The following is a 15326-nucleotide window of genomic DNA, read 5'->3' as shown; positions in this document are numbered from 1 at the left end:
AACGCCGACGTCCCTCTGTTGTCGTCTTCTCTGTAACTTTAATCGTCCGGAGATGAGAGAGTGGGAATCCTCCTCAGTTTCTGGGCTCCCACACGCCGCTGTTCGGCGCACACGATCAAGAACGAGAGCTCGGCCAGCGGTGGATGATTGGCATTTTAAACAGTGCGAAGGGCTCTCCTCAGAGATGCCAGTGTCTGGAATGGTAATGAGGGAGAGAGTGGCGTGGTGCAGAGAGCACAGCCAGCCTCCCTTCCTCTCTCTCTCTCTCCCTTCCTCTCTCTCGCACTGATGTATTCGTCCTTTCTCCCTCCGCTCCCTCCCTTCCAGTCCTTGCCGCAGCACCCAAAAAGCTCCTCCCATTTCTAACTCCAGCCAGTTAGCAGATGTAGACACTGAGGCTTCCCCATCATTAGACTGGACGCCCTTTTTTCTTTTCTTAAATTCAGTTCTTAATCGTTCAGGTACTGAGACAAGTACAAACTGATGCTTCCTTTTATGCCCGTCATGCACCTCTATATTAAATACAAAAATAATATGACCCCTATACTCGCACCCAATACTCCTAGCATCCCTGTCTTTATCACCTGTCTTTAACCCTCCCATCCCGCCCATCTCACACGCCTGTACACAAACAGCAGCAGATCCCGAGCAGGCTTCATACTTTTCATACCGATCCACTCAAAACAAGCTTTATTTATCGAATAGTTTGTTACTGTTCTGCCGAAGCTGTTCATGTGAACTGTACTGGTACAGCTGGAGTATGAAATATTAAGCATCTACAGCAAAGATCGGACTGGATTCCACAGTGTCGGCACCATTATACCAGCATACAGACATACGGATAAAATACCTTAACATGATCCTACTGAGGCGCCTTATTTTGAAGCGATAATCTGACTGAATAACAAGGGAGCATCTGATGCTTCCTTAGCAGTGAAGGCAAACCCAGCATTCAGTGCAGCACAACTTTTCTTGCTAAAAATTTCAAATACAGCGGACGAATGCGGAGCAACAAACGGAGTTCTTTTCAAATGTAAAAAAATTCTCATTGATATTTAACTTGTATAAAGGTGTACATGTGTCATTTATTTGTAAATTTAGGCTCATCAGTGAAAATTTAACCATTTTTGGTACACAGAGGGAGACGGGTTGTGCCGCTTTAGCTCGTTGGTTGTCTGAGGCCAGGGGCACCCAGGTGTCACAGCGGGACATTCCGCTAGCACACCAGCACCGAGATTCTGAACTCCTCGATTCAAAACTCAGCATTGCCACTGGTTGACTGGGCACCATCTAGCAGGCATAATTGGCAGTGCCTGCAGCAGACACGTTTCTGCTAGGGCGGGATGGCCGGACTTTGTGGTTGGGGTCTGATAAGCAGATAGAGGGGCGCCTGTGCAGAAGCATGGATGAAAAAGGGTTCTGCTAAGGGCTGCGCACGGGTCTGAGGAGGCGTGAGCAGCAACATACCCACCTCGACTGCAATCAGGGATCCCCCAGCAGCGGAAGACAAATTGACTACACTAAACTGGGAGAAAATGCATAAATAAAATAGAAAAATAAATAAATAAATAGCCTGAGGCTAACTGTGTTAGCTTAATGAGTGAAAACCGTAGTGACATTATCGCCGTAATCTCTGTCTAAGTAGTGTGTCTAAAAAATCGGACTCACAAGTTTGATGTCTTATTAGAATCCTCTCTACTGAGGCAGCTGATCAGGTAGGACGTAGGCAGCAGGGCAGCTCACATCCTCACAGGTACTATTATAGAAGACTTCCTTTAATCACAATTGTGTTTGAATGTGTTCTAGATATTGCTTCATTACATTTAATAGAACAATAAAATCTTGGTGTACCTTCCCCCTGGATTTCTCCTCTTTATTTTCACTTGTTAAAATACAATGAGTCAGGATGAAGAAATAAAACTGGGAATGTGCCAGTCTCTATGCAAATCAGCTGGCATGAGAAAGAGACGGTGCTTCAGTAGCACATTTACAGCCACTACAGTATTAATGATTTGCTCTGAGAGAGAATCATCAGGGTAATAATGATATAACTAACATCTAATAACACCAAAACTTTGAGCAAAGATTTAATCAAGCACACGTGATCTTCTGTCAGGCTGTTGCCACCCCAGTTTAAAGCAAAAGACTGAGCACCCACCCACCCCTGCTGGTGCTTCAACATTTCGACACACTCCCCTGCCTTCACGCATTCCCTCAGCCTGGTACACGAGGGACTAAAAATAGAGCCGAGTGAAAGGTAGACAGCCGACCACATTCGGCTCATCCATTACAGCGAGGACAAAGACGACAGACTGAACGCCCGCCGAGCAGAGAAAGCTGAAAAGTCAAAAGCAAAACACGGTGGCTTAAAGGGGGTGGAGCGAAACTAAAAAGAGACAGATCTGAGCTCATTCCCTCCTGCGCTCTGCAGGTTTATTCTGCGGGTTGTCCAAAATTATCGCCTCGTCACAGCAGAAGGAGTCGGGGAAAAACACAGATGCTAACGCTGATACAGGCAGCAGCTCGGTCAGCAGCTTACGACTGTTAAACATGCACAGAAAAATATCTTTACTTACCTTTAACTCAGTCACCACTCCAAAAACTATTAAAGACTAATGAACATGTATCAACAAAAGCCAGGAATCGGTCACTCACGGGTTTCCATTGCACAAAAAACCTTAACTTCTGTCCATAACTTTTTTTTCCCCATTGGCTAAGAAATGATGCCAACCAGTCTTAAGAGGTAGACTTTCTGCAGACACCAGTCGTACCTTATATCACTTACCGGAGTAAACTCACCAAATTAAACTCACTTTAACAGAAACGTGACTGATCATCGACTGACTTTACAGCTAACCCCAGGCTGTAGTAATCAATCACAGAAGTGTAGCTAGCCAAAGACGTCCTAGTCTCAATAATCAGATTCCTGTGACCAATAAATACAGAACTCAGATCAATCATTGGAAGTTGACTAGTCTCATACACAAAGATGCCAACGTTCTTCTTCACTAAGCACTAACATAACCCTAGCTAATATAACATAATTAGGGCCCTAATAAATGTGCTTAATTTCCGGGACCTCACTGTTCAAAAATCACACATTTCACAGATTTTTTAAAGAAAAGAGCCACATTTCACGAGTCATTAAATTTCACTTAAAAATGGAAGCTACAATACACAGCACAGCTACCTTAATAGTTCAATGTACATCTAAAACATCCAGCAATAGTGCAATGCTTCATGTTCTATCTATCTATCCATCCATCCATCCATCCATCCATCCATCCATCAATCCATCCATCCATCCATCTTACTGTCTTATATTTCATAAATGATCACTTGTTATACATTTTGTGACAATGTGGGCTTCTCTTGATGTCAGTGCTGCCAAAAATAAAAAAAATACTTTAATAAAACTTAATAAAATTGGAAATTTGGGCAAGAAGGGACTTGGTCAGGGACACAAAAACCCAACAGTCACTCTTAAAGAGCTCAGAAAGTCCTATGCAGAGATGGACAAACACAGTGACCCTTAATGCAATGGAGCTGCTTTTCAGCAACAGGTAAAAGAAGACTGATGATAAATACGAGGTGGATAAATGCAACCAATAAACTAAAAAAAAAAAACATCCTCAGACTGGGTTAACAGGTTAGCTTTTAACAGGACAGTGACATTTTGTGACAATGCAGACGTCTCTTGATGTCATTGCTGCCAAAAATTAAAAAATACTTGAATAAAACTTGACTCGGTTACTTTGCTACTACAAACTTAAATGACTGTTTTCTTAGTCTTATGGTTCCATCAGTGAATCCAGCTTTAATGTGAGATACGACTAAACTGAGCCTGAATCAAAGATGACAAAAGCCCATGAACCCATGATCTGTACACCCTGAGGTACACTGATGGAGGCTATTGCTGAACACTCTTTTCAGTTCCTACTGTACCATCATGGTGCAGATAAAGGAACAATGTTCATCTTTATTATGTTAATTTGCACCAAATAATAAAACCAATGTTGCTGTTGGAACTTCAACTATTTTATTCGTCCCACAAGTTGGTTGCAAATCAGACACTTGACCTGTACTCGTACAAACAGCTGGCTAAAGATGTCAGTCAAAATCCAGTGTGACTGGACAAAATGTGTGTTAAACAGCTGTCTGTAAGTAAAGTAGTCAGTTTTTGATTAAGTACAACAGAAATAAATGGGATAGAAACACCACCAGTTGAATTTAAACATGCAGTGAAAATAAAGTGTAAGAAATGTGATTACTTCTTCTAGTACCCCCTATACTCTTTAGATCTGTAGGAAAACTAATGGATCAGGCGCCATCTCTATCCTTCTTCCAGACAAATGCCATCCAAGAAGTCTCATAACCCACATGCAGCCACACGTTAAGAAACCCAGTGTGGAGTTTACTGGGGAGCAGCTTTATTGCTTATTAAAAGAGGTGAAACCCTGAGTCCTGTTGTTAGTGAGCTCATGTTGTGGTTGGCACAGGGTAAAGTGGACACTCCCTTTGTCCTGCTGGAGTGTAAATGTGCGGGAGCCTGGATGAGTTCTGAGAGCTCGACAGGACCGGCTTTGTGCTGGACATTTGTTGTTTTTCACCGTATGAGGCAGCATGTGAGGAGCATCTGGACCCGTGTGTGTGTGTGTTCACTTACTTTGTCTGTGTTTATGGACAGGTCTACATCTGGATACGGCATGGTTTACACACAGACGGCTACAAAAAAGATAGAACAGCCACCAGCCTGTAGAACTATCGGTATTCATGATTCAGTGCTAAGAAACTGAGATATAAATGCTTGGAAGCACTTTGTAGATGTATGAAGGTAAGGCTGGTACTGATGCTGGGATGTATTTTACAGCTTCATGGCTTGCAGTAGGCATGAACAATACACTGGTGAAGGATGTTTTATCCATCACATTTACATTTTCTGCATTTAGCAGACGCTTTTATCCAAAGTGACTTACAGTACGGGGACAGTATACAGTCTGAGCAATCGAGGGTTAAGAGCCTTGCTCAAGGGCTCAACAGCAGCAACCGCTAGACTACAACTGCTACATCAGTACCTGTCAGTAATTGTCATGAAGCACATTACATGCCATCAAGCTATCAAGATGTTATAATAGTGCCCATGTGGCTATAATTTTAACAGTAACATGACAGTTTCTTATACAGCACCATCTAAGGACTCAAAGGTCACGAACATTTAACAGTGGTTTCCAGCCTTGCCCAACATGGACTGAGATATCTTCAGATTCTTTAAATCTTTTCACAATATTAAATAGGTAGATGGTGAAAAACCTGAATTATTTGCAATATTACCTTGAAAAATGCTCTTAAATTCTTCAAAAGTTTGGCACAAACTGGTAAATAAATGAGCCTTTAGTGGATCCTCCTCTTACACTCAACCATGATTCCCTCACTTGTTTTAAATTCACCTATTCAGATTGACAGCTTAGTAGATATAAATAGCTAGATAAATTCCTACACTTGGCCATCTGACCAGATTGGACATTTGGGCAAAAAGGAACTTGGTCACTGACGCAAAAACCCAACAGTCACTCTTAAAGAGCTCAAAAAGTCCTACGCAGAGATGGAGAAACACGGTGGCCCTTAATGAAATGGTGCTGCTTTTCAGTAACAGGTAAAAGAAGACTGATAAATAATAAATGAGAGGTGGATAAATGCAAGCAATTAAGAAGAAAAACATCCTCACACTGGGTTAACAGTTTAGCTTTTAACATTATAGTGACCCAAAATCATACAGTCCAAACATCACTGTGGCATCAGGGCACGTCTCTAAATCGTCATGTGTGGCTCTGCCAAATCCTTGACTTAAACCACACAGAACGTCTGTGAGGAGATCTGAGGATGTCGGTTTACAGCTGAAAGTGAACCAATCAGACAAAGTTTAGGTGGATTTTTCATGAAGAATGGGATAAACTGCCCAAATCCAGACATGCCAAGCTTGTATCCAAAACGACTTACAGTTGTAATTGATGGCAGAGGTGCTTCTACAGTTATTACACTGCAAAAAATACATTTGTAACTGGATTTTTTAAAATGATTTATGTTCCTCAAATGAAGCATAATTATCAACAAAATAAACCCTACAAAATGTTACATTACTGTTTGCAGTGATATCTTAAACCCTATCCCGACAGCATTAGTTTTACATGAAGGTGAGCTGATTTAATTATAACATGTGGAGCTCTGGGAAATAGAGAAAAGACAGCAGCTGTTCTTTGTGCCATCAAGTCTTTAACATTTTAATCAGTCATGTCAGCCATATTTAACAGATTGTGTTTATCCATGACTGAAAGGATTAAACCGCCTTTCACTGTACCTAAAACAACTTAAATAAATAAATAATTTGTGGATTAACAATTCAACACAAAGGTCGAAAATGACAGAAACTGATCGTGTAGCCAGATACCGTCTTTAAATATGTCATTTATAAACATGAACAAGTTTTAAGAACAGGACAACCAATGAGCTAAAACTCTTCATCCAATAAAGACAAACATTGTTATCATTCTAGAGATTTGAGTAATTTTGAACTATGGATGCTTGTAAGAATTAAAGGATTAATCTGGCAGACCCTTATTTAACAGCAACTTCTATTTAAGCTGAGCACTTGTGGGTTAATAGTTTTGCTTAAGGGTTGAACCAAAAAAGGTTTGAACTTTTTTGAACTTAGAACAAAGTCATTTGCCAATATAAAAATCCCTGTACATGCAATAGACTGGAATAATTAAAAGCATGTTTGTTTATACAGTTCATTCCCAGTGCACCTGGAGGGTAAAACCATCCATGTGCTGCTTCTACAAGGACAAGTGCAAGGAAATGCCAGGGAGAAAATGTGAAATGTTAAAGCTCCAGAGATCTGAATCAAACCTACTGTCATCTAGAGCCCTTAGTGTCGGGTCACGTCCCGTATTTATGCCCTGAGCCCCGATTAAAATCATCACTGTCTGGAGACGAGTTAGTGGAAACTGAGGAAATCCTATAAGTCTGAGAAAATGTAAATTACTGTAAATGTGAACAGAGTCACTTTAAGAAGAGAAAGCAAAGAACAAGCAGCAATCTGACAACTTTAAAAAGTTCTAAATAGAAACTCGGGTTATTCAAGAGTTCCATTGAATTCAACACAATAGTGAGGAGGAGATAGAGACTCCAGTCGTTCTCTGAGTCACGAGAAATGAATCATTCTGCCTTCAAGCTTTTAACATTTTTTAACACGAGCGTATGTGATAAAACAGGATGATGAACAATAGTTCGAACTCGACTTTTATAATCTACAGACGTTAAAACGAATAGTGTAAAGAATGACGATTATTTAAGGAACGCAGAATGTGTGTGGAGGAAATTAACTGTACAGTATCACAACACTTCTATTCTCTATTCTCAGTCAATTTTCTGACCCTAGCTTAATACAATTTCTGGCCAAGTTTTAAATTACATGCATATTTAACTATGGGCTTTTATGAACTAATATTAGTTTATTAATCAACACAATTATACAGTAGTGTGAGATCACTGCACACACACCAGGAGCTAGTGCTAATATATCAGGACAGTTGGCACCTCATATGAACAAGAAGGTCCTGGGTTCGATCCCCAGGTGAGGCGGTCCGGGTCCTTTCTGTGTGCATGCTCTCCCCGTGTCCACGTGGGTTTCCTCCGGGTGCTCCGGTTTCCTCCCACAGTCCAAAGACGTGCAAGTTAGGTGAATTGGAGACACTAAATTGTCCAAGACTGTGTTTGATATAACCTTGTGAACTGATGAATCTTGTGTAATGAGTAACTACCGTTCCTGTCATGAATGTAACCAAAAGTGTAAAACATGACGTTAAAATCCTAATAAACAAACAAACAAACCTCATGAACAAACAATAAATAAATAATAACCATCAAATCTAATAACAGCACTTTTTCCACCAAACCTCTATCACTGATGACCAGATTTACATTTGTGGCATTTAGCAGACGCTTGTATCCAAAGCGACTTAGAAGTATGACTGAATACAGATTGAGGAAGCATTAAGGGCCTTGCTCAGAAGCCCAACAGTGGCAACTTGGCGGTGATGAAGCTTGAACCTGCAACCTTCTGATTAGTAGTACAGTAGCTTGGTCACTGAGCTACCACGACCAGCTTCAAGTCACTGTACCGATCCTTTCAGCTTCTACAGTTACCAGCACTGCAACTGATTTCACTTGTACAGCACCTACACACTTCACACCCTGTATCTTACAGTAATAAGTAAATAATGTAATTCATAGGAACAAGTCAACTGTGGTGGAACTACTTCAAGCAGAAGAAACGTATTAAATTTTTAATGTTTTGCAGGGCTTTCTTCAGGCAGAAATGACTAATTACACAATTAAAAGTGAAGACAAGGGCACTCGGATGGCGCAGTGGTACATCATGGTAGCCCACCACCGCTGGATCCAGATCTCAGAGGTGCTATCTGCCACAGACATAATTAGTTATACTTGGTGTATATATATATATATATTTATATATATTTATGGTCCAGTTCCGATGCTCACGTGCCCATTGTTGGCGCTTTTGGCAGTGGACAGGGGTCAGCATAGGCACCCTGACTGGTCTGCGGCTATGCAGCCCCAAACACAACAAACTGTGATACTCGGTGTATTCTGACACCTTTCTATCAGAACCAGCATTAACTTCTTCAGCAATTTGAGCTACAGTAGCTCGTCTGTTGGATCGGACCACATGGGCCAGCCTTCGCTCCCCACATGCATTAATGAGCCTTGGCCGCCCATGACCCTGTCGCCGGTTTACCACCGTTCCTTCCTTGGACCACTATTGATAGATACTGACCACTGCAGACCGGGAACACCCCACAAGAGCTGCAGTTTTCTATCCATCACAATTTGGCCCTTGTCAAACTCGCTCAAATCTTTACGCTCGCTCATTTTTCCTGCTTCTAACATCAACTTTGAGGATAAAATGTTCACTTGCTGCCTAATATATCCCACTTACTAACAGGTGCCGTGATGAAGAGATAATCAGTGTTACTCACTTCACCTGTCAGTGGTCATAATGTTATGCCTCGTCAGTGTATGGGTCTTATATATAGATCTTTTCAGCCATAACAACAACCACTCTTTTGAGAAGGCTTATCACAAGACTTTGAAGTAAGTCTGAGGGAATTTTTGCCCTCTGTGCAGGTGGAGTTTCTTTAAACTGAGCTTTTCTTCATGTCTTTATAGATCTTGCGTTATGCACAGGATGCAGTCATGCTGGAACAGGGAAGGGCCTTCCCTAAAAGTTGGAAGCATATAATTTCCTTTATATAGTTGATTTATTACACTACTGTTACATTACTGTTAGAAATTGTTGTGGCTGAAACACATGAATTCAATAATTAGAATTGGTGTCCCAATACTTTTGTAAATATAAGTGAATAATAGAATTTTAATCAGTTTAGTTGTCACACTACCTACACTACACCCACACCCATATTAAAAGGACACAGTACTGACTTTCACCCCAGAATCCTCTGCACCCTCAGGTTTCTATAATGAATTTAAGAAAAACATTTAATCTGTTCCTCACACCTCAATCACAGAGGACCACTGCGCTCAGTTTAGCAGGTCTCAGCTGCAGGGCACCAGCGCATTTCAGCCATCAAGCACATCATGGACTGTTCTGTTAAAAAAATAATTAGCATTACGACAGACTCATTTCTCTTCCACAGTAGAGCTGAAGCAGATCAGACTAGACGTGTCTGTGAGTCTGTTATACTAACACTGATCTGTGTCAGTAACAGTACTGTGGGCATCGTATTTCTGTGAGCTGTGGTGTCTGTATCTCCTAGTGTTGGGTGCATTGGGAGGTTAGATGATAAAGAGGGTGACAGCATGATCATCGACAGCTCACAGTTACTGCCCGAGCCTCTTTAGAAACATCACTGAAGAACAGCAGCGACTCTGTGGAATAAAACACCTCCACTGTAGTCTGGACGTTCAGACGCTGTGGCATGGAAACACAGATGCAGCCGTGTGGAACCTGAGAACAGGATGGACTGAGGTGGTTCAGGTTACTGCAGAGCTATGTGAGAAACGTCTGAGGTGAAACCAATCAATGTTACAGTGAGGAAAAGGGCAGAACGAAACTCCCATCAAGCTCTACAATTCTCAGAATGATTCTGTCATTACAGTCAGTGAGGGTACTCGAACATAATAGCACAGAAACACAGTTATAATAAACCCTCACTCTGATACAACACAAGTCATGTGGCATAGCTAAGCTGTAGTGTATATATATATAAATATATATATATATATATATATATATATATATATATATATATATATATATATATATATATATATATATATTAGATTAGTATATTATATATTATAGCTGCATAGTTTATTACATTGTATTATATATAACTCTGTAGTATATTGTACATTGTGCTGTATTATACAGTGTATCACAAAAGTGAGTACACCCCTCACATTTCTGCAAATATTTCATTATATCTTTTCATGGGACAACACTATAGACATGAAACTTGGATATAACTTAGAGTAGTCAGTGTACAACTTGTATAGCAGTGTAGATTTACTGTCTTCTGAAAATAACTCAACACACAGCCATTAATGTCTAAATAGCTGGCAACATAAGTGAGTACACCCCACAGTGAACATGTCCAAATTGTGCCCAAATGTGTCGTTGTCCCTCCCTGGTGTCATGTGTCAAGGTCCCAGGTGTAAATGGGGAGCAGGGCTGTTAAATTTGGTGTTTTGGGTACAATTCTCTCATACTGGCCACTGGATATTCAACATGGCACCTCATGGCAAAGAACTCTCTGAGGATGTGAGAAATAGAATTGTTGCTCTCCACAAAGATGGCCTGGGCTATAAGAAGATTGCTAACACCCTGAAACTGAGCTACAGCATGGTGGCCAAGGTCATACAGCAATTTTCCAGGACAGGTTCCACTCGGAACAGGCTTCGCCAGGGTCGACCAAAGAAGTTGAGTCCACGTGTTCGGCGTCATATCCAGAGGTTGGCTTTAAAAAATAGACACATGAGTGCTGCCAGCATTGCTGCAGAGGTTGAAGACGTGGGAGGTCAGCCTGTCAGTGCTCAGACCATACGCCGCACACTGCATCAACTCGGTCTGCATGGTCGTCATCCCAGAAGGAAGCTGACGCACAAGAAAGCCCGCAAACAGTTTGTTGAAAGCAAGCAGTCCAAGAACATGGATTACTGGAATGCCCTGTGGTCTGACGAGACCAAGATAAACTTGTTTGGCTCAGATGGTGTCCAGCATGTATGGCGGCGGCCTGGTGAGAAGTACCAAGACAACTGTATCTTGCCTACAGTCAAGCATGGTGGTGGTAGCATCATGGTCTTGGGCTGCATGAGTGTTGCTGGCACTGGGGAGCTGCAGTTAATTGAGGGAAACATGAATTCCAACATGTACTGTGACATTCTGAAACAGAGCATGATCCCCTCCCTTCGAAAACTGGGCCTCATGGCAGTTTTCCAACAGGATAACGACCCCAAACACAACCTCCAAGATGACAACTGCCTTGCTGAGGAAGCTGAAGGTAAAGGTGATGGACTAAACCCAATTGAGCACCTGTGGCGCATCCTCAAGTGGAAGGTGGAGGAGTTCAAGGTGTCTAACATCCACCAGCTCCGTGATGTCATCATGGAGGAGTGGAAGAGGATTCCAGTAGCAACCTGTGCAGCTCTGGTGAATTCCATGCCCAGGAGGGTTAAGGCAGTGCTGGATAATAATGGTGGTCACACAAAATATTGACACTTTGGGCACAATTTGGACATGTTCACTGTGGGGTGTACTCACTTATGTTGCCAGCCATTTAGACATTAATGGCTGTGTGTTGAGTTATTTTCAGAAGACAGTAAATCTACACTGCTATACAAGTTGTACACTGACTACTCTAAGTTATATCCAAGTTTCATGTCTATAGTGTTGTCCCATGAAAAGATATAATGAAATATTTGCAGAAATGTGAGGGGTGTACTCACTTTTGTGATACACTGTATATATGTACACTGTAATATATATTATATATTTCATAGAGCTGTATAGTATATCATATTTTATATTATATATAGCTGCGTGATATATTACATTATACATAGCTATAATATATTGTTTATTATATTATATAAAGCTATACTGTATATTATATATTATATAACATTATATATAAGCTGTGTAGTATTTTATATAATATATTATACTGTATATATAGTTGCATAGTACATTATACAGTATATTATAGCTGTATAGTTCATGACATTGTACTATATATAACTGTGTAGTATATTATATATTATGCTGTATTGTGTTATACAGTGTATCACAAAAGTGAGTACACCCCTCACATTTCTGCAGATATTTAAGTATATCTTTTCATGGGACAACACTGACAAAATGACACTTTGACACAATGAAAAGTAGTCTGTGTGCAGCTTATATAACAGTGTAAATTTATTCTTCCCTCAAAATAACTCAATATACAGCCATTAATGTCTAAACCACCGGCAACAAAAGTGAGTACACCCCTAAGAGACTACACCCCTAAATGTCCAAATTGAGCACTGCTTGTCATTTTCCCTCCAAAATGTCATGTGATTTGTTAGTGTTACTAGGTCTCAGGTGTGCATAGGGAGCAGGTGTGTTCAATTTAGTAGTACAGCTCTCACACTCTCTCATACTGGTCACTGAAAGTTCCAACATGGCACCTCATGGCAAAGAACTCTCTGAGGATCTTAAAAGACGAATTGTTGCGCTACATGAAGATGGCCAAGGCTACAAGAAGATTGCCAACACCCTGAAACTGAGCTGCAGCACAGTGGCCAAGATCATCCAGCGTTTTAAAAGAGCAGGGTCCACTCAGAACAGACCTCGCGTTGGTCGTCCAAAGAAGCTGAGTGCACGTGCTCAGCGTCACATCCAACTGCTGTCTTTGAAAGATAGGCGCAGGAGTGCTGTCAGCATTGCTGCAGAGATTGAAAAGGTGGGGGGTCAGCCTTTCAGTGCTCAGACCATACGCCGCACACTACATCAAATTGGTCTGCATGGCTGTCACCCCAGAAGGAAGCCTCTTCTGAAGTCTCTACACAAGAAAGCCCGCAAACAGTTTGCTGAAGACATGTCAACAAAGGACATGGATTACTGGAACCATGTCCTATGGTCTGATGAGACCAAGATTAATTTGTTTGGTTCAGATGGTCTCAAGCATGTGTGGCGGCAATCAGGTGAGGAGTACAAAGATAAGTGTGTCATGCCTACAGTCAAGCATGGTGGTGGGAATGCCATGGTCTGGGGCTGCATGAGTGCAGCAGGTGTTGGGGAGTTACATTTCATTGAGGGACACATGAACTCCAATATGTACTGTGAAATACTGAAGCAGAGCATGATCCCCTCCCTCCGGAAACTGGGTCGCAGGGCAGTGTTCCAGCATGATAATGACCCCAAACACACCTCTAAGACGACCACTGCTTTATTGAAGAGGCTGAGGGTAAAGGTGATGGACTGGCCAAGCATGTCTCCAGACCTAAACCCAATAGAACATCTTTGGGGCATCCTTAAGCGGAAGGTGGAGGAGCACAAAGTCTCGAATATCCGCCAGCTCCGTGATGTCGTCATGTAGGAGTGGAAAAGCATTCCAGTGGCAACCTGTGAAGCTCTGGTAAACTCCATGCCCAGGAGAGTTAAGGCAGTTCTGGGAAATAATGGTGGCCACACAAAATATTGACACTTCAGGAACTTTCACTAAGGGGTGTACTCACTTTTGTTGCCGGTGGTTTAGACATTAATGGCTGTATATTGAGTTATTTTGAGGGAAGAATAAATTTACACTGTTATATACAGTGTATCACAAAAGTGAGTACACCCCTCACATTTCTACAGATATTTAAGTATATCTTTTCATAGGACAACACTGACAAAATGACACTTTGACACAATGAAAAGTAGTCTGTGTGCAGCTTATGTAACAGTGTAAATTTATTCTTCCCTCAAAAAAACTCAATATACAGCCATTAATGTCTAAACCACCGGCAACAAAAGTGAGTACACCCCTTAGTGAAAGTTCCAGAAGTGTCAATATTTTGTGTGGCCACCATTATTTCCTAGAACTGCCTTAACTCTCCTGGGCATGGAGTTTACCAGAGCTTCACAGGTTGCCACTGGAATGCTTTTCCACTCCTCCATGACGACATCACGGAGCTGGCGGATATTCGAGACTTTGCGCTCCTCCACCTTCCGCTTGAGGATGCCCCAAAGATGTTCTATTGGGTTTAGGTCTGGAGACATGCTTGGCCAGTCCATCACCTTTACCCTCAGCCTCTTCAATAAAGCAGTGGTCGTCTTAGAGGTGTGTTTGGGGTCATTATCATGCTGAAACACTGCCCTGCGACCCAGTTTCCGGAGGGAAAGGATCATGCTCTGCTTCAGTATTTCACAGTACATATTGGAGTTCATGTGTCCCTCAATGAAATGTAACTCCCCAACACCTGCTGCAATCATGCAGCCCCAAACCATGGCATTCCCACCACCATGCTTGACTGTAGGCATGACACACTTATCTTTGTACTCCTCACCTGATTGCCGCCACACATGCTTGAGACCATCTGAACCAAACAAATTAATCTTGGTCTCATCAGACCATACGACATGGTTCCAGTAATCCATGTCCTTTGTTGACATGTCTTCAGCAAACTGTTTGCGGGCTTTCTTGTGTAGAGACTTCAGAAGAGGCTTCCTTCTGGGGTGACAGCCATGCAGACCAATTTGATGTAGTGTGCGGCGTATGGTCTGAGCACTGACAGGCTGACCCCCCACCTTTTCAATCTCTGCAGCAATGCTGACAGCACTCCTGCGCCTATCTTTCAAAGACAGCAGTTGGATGTGACGCTGAGCACGTGCACTCAGCTTCTTTGGACGACCAACGCGAGGTCTGTTCTGAGTGGACCCTGCTCTTTTAAAATGCTGGATGATCTTGGCCACTGTGCTGCAGCTCAGTTTCAGGGTGTTGGCAATCTTCTTGTAGCCTTGGCCATCTTCATGTAGCGCAACAATTCGTCTTTTAAGATCCTCAGAGAGTTCTTTGCCATGAGGTGCCATGTTGGAACTTTCAGTGACCAGTATGAGAGAGTGTGAGAGATGTACTATTAAATTGAACACACCTGCTCCCTATGCACACCTGAGACCTAGTAACACTAACAAATCACATGACATTTTGGAGGAAAAATGACAAGCAGTGCTCAATTTGGACATTTAGGGGTGTAGTCTC

The 15326-nt window shown here is 41.9% G+C and overlaps 1 protein-coding gene across 2 annotated transcripts in view; it reads right to left on the bottom strand.

Annotated features, from left to right (window-relative positions):
• Positions 1-15326, bottom strand: part of LOC134332271 (rab GTPase-activating protein 1) — a 165327-nt gene that overhangs the window by 79031 nt on the left and 70970 nt on the right. The window lies entirely within an intron of this gene.

The sequence above is a fragment of the Trichomycterus rosablanca genome, chromosome 18, assembly GCF_030014385.1.
Source record: "Trichomycterus rosablanca isolate fTriRos1 chromosome 18, fTriRos1.hap1, whole genome shotgun sequence".
Taxonomy (NCBI): domain Eukaryota; kingdom Metazoa; phylum Chordata; class Actinopteri; order Siluriformes; family Trichomycteridae; genus Trichomycterus; species Trichomycterus rosablanca.
Note: the sequence above shows the minus strand (reverse complement) of the source record. Positions and strands in the feature narration are given on the sequence as shown.